Here is a 5,574-nt window from a genome sequence, read left to right on the forward strand (position 1 = left end):
TACAACTCTTGCTTATGGTACACTCGGAGGTTATTAAAGCTTGAGGTACTGAACTTCCATCAAGTTACTTGAGCCGGTAAGTGCCAAGTCGGATAACTTTTGTAATCCTATGTAGTCCTTCCCACTTGGGTGCAAGTTTCTTATGGTCACTGTCACGCCCCCGTCCCGAGATCGCGGGCCGGGGGTCGCGCCAACCGCCACACACCCGTAGGAAACTCTCCCCACGAGCATGCAAGGCATCTAAACCAAACACCTCAATTATGAATTTCCAAAATAATCTAACAGAATAAATTGGAATCTTATTCCATTGACTAACTCAAGTCATAATGTCTCACAAGTCTAAATATACAGCGGAGTAATCATTTACCAACATGCAGAAACCTAGTTCTTAAAATAATAAAAGTCCACCAATCATAATAAATGTCCATAATAACAAATCAACTTAAATAACCCTAATCTAAGATAACTTGTGCCACAATCCTTCTAGTCGCTCTCCCAATTTGAATCCCCAATAGACTAGTTCTCGAAATCTGTAAAACAACAAGAGATGGTATAATGAGCTAGACAGCCCAGTAAGTAATGAACACTCTAACTAGATAAATCAAGCAGTAATATGTGGAAAATAAATATAAATGCAGTTCCAAAGTACAAGTCAAATATGTCTTAAATTCATAAGATTCTTTTCACGGTTTCGAGATTCTTTCACATATTCAATTCATCTTCTCAATCCTGAACTATGACCACATATTCCCTGTGGCAGGGTCATCAACACCGACTATTCTTCTTGCGGTGAGTCCTTCAGGACAATCAATTGCCAACGTATCTGCCCCCATTGGCGGGGTCCTCAACATAGCCAGGTCGAAGTTCAATTAGTTCTCTATTTCATAATTCAGTCATGAAAACATGCAGTGTCAAAACCAAATATTGTTCATATCTTATGTTATTTCAATTTATCAGATTCAACTCAACAGCCAGGAACTATGACCACATGTTCCCTGTGGTAGGGTCATATCACCGACTATTCTTCTTGCGGTACCAATGTATTAGCCCCCATTGGCAGGGTCCTCAACATAGCCCGACTGCAAGTCTGAATCTATTTCAAGTCATAATCTTTTCTTACATTATATTTAGTGTTCCAAGCCAAAAGATACAATCTCAGAGCAATTAAACACAATTCAAATCAGAAGCAAATACGATTAATCATAATCATATAATATTCTAAAATACACATATAATCCATGCATCAAATTCGAAATCATGAATAATTCGAATCGTGAAACATAAATATAGTTTGCCGATAAATCTAGAAAAGAGGTTACATCACTTACCTTGCGAATGCGATCCACAACAAATCCAATTAATTCCGCAAATCCCTCGCAGAACCTAATATTCAAAACCATATTCTTCCTTTAAATTCATCATAATATATATACAAAGACTTAATTCTTTTTTTTTTTATTATTATTATCCTCCCATGGTTGGCCCTGCTGGAGTGTCTAGCACTCCGAGTTTGGGTTCATGCCCGTAAACCACTCCTACTCTTTATTCTTTTTTTTTCCTTCTTCTTTTCTTTTTCTCTTTTCCCTCCTTTTTTTTTTTCTTTTTCTTTTTCCTTCTTTTCTTTTTTTTTTCTTTTCCCTTCCTCTCCTTTTCTTTTTCTTTTCTTCTCTTCCTCTCCAGAAACTTCTCCCGGCTTCTTTCTTCTTCTCTCTTCTCTGTTTCTTCTCCTTTCCCCGCTTCTTCCTTTCTTCTTTTCCTTTTTTTTTTCCTTCTTTCGTTCCCGATTCACCTTCTCTTCTCCCAGCTTTCCCCTTCTTCTCATATTCTTCTCAACCCTCCCCCTTTCTTCTCCTTTCTTCTCCCACAGAGGGAGGAGGCGAGCTTGGGAGGGGCCATGCCATGACCGACAGTGCCTCCAGCCGAGCCCGCTGTGCCCTCGATTGCGTTTGCAGCCGACGCTCGCGGCCTGCGCGCATGGCCGAGCCGAGGCTGGCGGCTCCTGGGACGTCTGTGGATGCTCCCTGTGATGCCGATGAACTTGCAGCCGCACACGGGTAAGCCCCCTTTTCCCTCTCTTCTTTCTTTCTCCTTTTCTTCTTCTTCCTCTTCTTTTCTTTTCTTTTCTTTTGAATTGATCTATCCTCCTGAGTGGATTGGGAGGAGAAAATGCAGGAAAGGGAAAATGAGGTGGTTGGGAGGCTTACCTGGTTTCGGGGGGGGGGGGTGAACTGTGATGACCCTCTCCGGCGGCAGTGGAGTTTTTTTTTTTTTTTTTTTTCAGCGGCAAGAGAGGAAGAAGGTCACCCAACCGGAAGAGGACTCGGCGTGGCGGCTCTACCTCGGGTGGCTTTCAAATGAGGAGAAGAAGCCCTAAAAAAATAGGGGTTTCCGTCTTCCTCGGGCGATCGCGATGAATCCCTCTTCATCGTGTGCCCTCACGTGCGACACACGTGAGGCCAAAAGGCTTGGGTCTCACATTCTTCCCCCCTTAAAATAATTTCGTCCTCGAAATTAACTCACTTAAGGCTTCAAATTTTGGAAAGTATGGAAACATCATATTATTCCTGAGCTTCTAAACAATCCCCATCTCGAAATGCAGGCTCACAAGATTTTGGCAAAAATATGGCATCTCGAAACTCAATCCTTTCCATTTATGATTCATAACAAGTTCTTTTGATCTCTTTCGAAATAAGACTAACCTTCCATCCTTGGATTAAAATGCCATAATTCTTTTTCCGAAGAAATTAATTGCTCTGATTAATTCTACATAGAAATTTAATCGGTTAAATGTAAGTAGGAGAAAGCTTTAGCATCAACTGCTCCTCTTTTTTTTTCCATGATATAATGATCAACCTTTGTCTTATAAAACCTCAAGCCCTTTCAAATAGCCAGATTAACAATGTTAGAATTAGGAATAGGAGATCCATGTTAAAACTTTCCAGATCTAAGTCCAACCAAGTAACCATCAATCCGTTAATACTAAATTTAAGATGCCCAAGATTCTCCCAAGAATTGTCAACAATAGAAAACCCCATTGATGAAAATTACATAGCTACCTTCAGATTATTCATAGAACCAACAACATTCTTCTCTACTAGAAGACTAACCTCAGTCTTCCAATAGTTCTACTTATCAATATAATTTCATCTTACCATAAGAATAAGGTCCAATACCTCTAGATTTGGTTCTTTTTATAGATGATGTAAATCAAACTTCTCTCTCTCATAAATAAAAATCAACGTCTTAATTTTGAATAAGAACATCAAGTTTCTTTGTCAAAATATCAACTACTCTTGATTAATCGATCTATCACAAGATTAGATCATAAACAACTCTAATCCACCCCTAGTGGAATATTCATCAAAGTCACGTGACAACCTCAAGTTCTTTCAAATAGAGGGCTGATATTAATTGAAGAAGTACAAGCTTCAGATTTAGAAGGAAAGAGGTCTATACCAAAATATTCCAGATCCAAAATCAAAATCGATGATCTATTAATTCTAATCTCAAGATGTTAATCATTTTCTTAGCATGACATAAAATTAGAGAACCTAAGATAGTGCAGCGACATCCAAAAATTCAAAATCAAATCAAGTCTTTTGTTATTAAAACTTGCCGAATTAAAGGGATAATACTTCTGACCAACTTAGAAAAATAGTTCAGACCACTACGCTTTCGCTGTGCACTCTGATTCAAACCACCAAAATTCTTTTGAATTCACTAATAACTTTTTTTTTTAATCAAAATACTACCTTCTATTTTGAGCTAAGGAGATCCAAAATTTTAATTCCAAGTAAAGCCCAAAAACAACTTCTGATTCCGTCCTCTAACTGCCCCCGAGTACATCCATCTTGACTGATCCTCGAGTCAATTGATACGTTAAAAAAAAAACACCATATAGGCTAGTTACTATCATTCAAAATAAATTAAATCTTAATTCTCTCATCTACTCAACTAGACGATTCCAAGTCAAACACTTACAAGTAAAAATACCTGGAAAAATTTTTTTTAATGCTCCACCAAGTTAGAAGACCTTAAATCAATAGATATAAGTAAAATTGACTCGGCGATATCTTCTAGAGTTTTCTTCATTGAGATCTATAGCATTTATCAAAAATCTTCTATGATAATCATGCAAGCCTCAAAAATTTATTTATTTATTTTTTCTTCACAAAACTAGATTTCATCAGCAACCTCAACAATATTGGCAAAAGATCTCTAAGTCAATCTATAAGCCCAGCTTTGAATTGAAGTTTATTACACACCACATAGTCTCCGATAGACATAAATAAGATTTTTTATTTGGATCCAAAGATGATAATTTAAATTATTAATATTTCCACCGAGATGAATACTTTATAATCTCCAATAAAATTATTTCTTCAAGATTGATAATTATTCCTTAATTCTTTCAAAGGCATAAGCTACAAATTTAAGAGAAAATAGATCTATGCTAAAACATTCCAAATTCAAGATCAACTAATGCAGAAACCATTAATCCTAGACTTGGGATGCCAGATTTCTCTCTCTCTCTCTCTCTCCCTCTTTCTTTTTTTTTTTCTTTCATAGCAAATAGAAGAACCTACTAATAATACGATAATATCCATATTGGTCAAAATCAAAAGCACTATTCTTTTCATTGACAACGAAATTCTCCTTAACCAGAAAACCCGTTAGAAAATATTTTTTTCAATCACAGAGTTAATATCGTTGACCATCTTAAAATAATTTAAACAACCAATATCCTCATAATTTACTAAATCACTTCCAATCAACATCACAATTTGCATTGTAATTTGAAAAGATCTAAAATTTCAAATTCTAGGTAAAGCCAAAGAATAATTCTAGAATTTCTTCCCAAATATATTTTCCATCTACATAGGAGTTTCATACATGATCCACGTATAGTTTTCAATCCTCGAAGAATATTTCAATGAATATCATCATATATATATATTTAGCCCAAACCTTAAACAACATTTCATATTTTGAACCTTAACTTGTCACCGAATTAATTAACTTCAAGCTAGAAGTAACATCATAGTACCCGATATCAATTTGAACATCCAAAATACTTACATTGCACGATAATATTCCAAGACTAATACTCTTTCACTTAACTTAGTCAAAATCCAATTAATAATATCTTAGAATAAAAATTATTCCACCAAGAAAACTCTCAAAATAGTCTATTCATATTTTGGCTATAAACACAGTTAGCTAGCATTTTGATTTTAGTATCACAAAATTCAGATAAGATAGCATAAATTTACCACTAAGAAAAGTAAACAAAAATATTGGTCTTCTTGCCCCATCTCTCAAACTTTCCGACAATTCTCAGAATCCTAAAAGCTATGCTCTGATGTGACTAATCATGATTCCCAAGTAATCTTAAACCTAAGCTCTGATACCACTTAAGTTGTCACGCCCCCGTCCCGAGATCGCGGGCCGGGGGTCGCGCCAACCGCCACACACCCGTAGGAAACTCTCCCCACGAGCATGCAAGGCATCTAAACCAAACACCTCAATTATGAATTTCCAAAATAATCTAACAGAATAAATTGGAATCTTATT

Source organism: Phoenix dactylifera, chromosome 14 (assembly GCF_051530095.1).
Source record: "Phoenix dactylifera cultivar Ajwa chromosome 14, Ajwa_hap1_PhDact_Kaust_v1.1, whole genome shotgun sequence".
NCBI classification, from domain to species: Eukaryota; Viridiplantae; Streptophyta; class Magnoliopsida; order Arecales; family Arecaceae; genus Phoenix; species Phoenix dactylifera.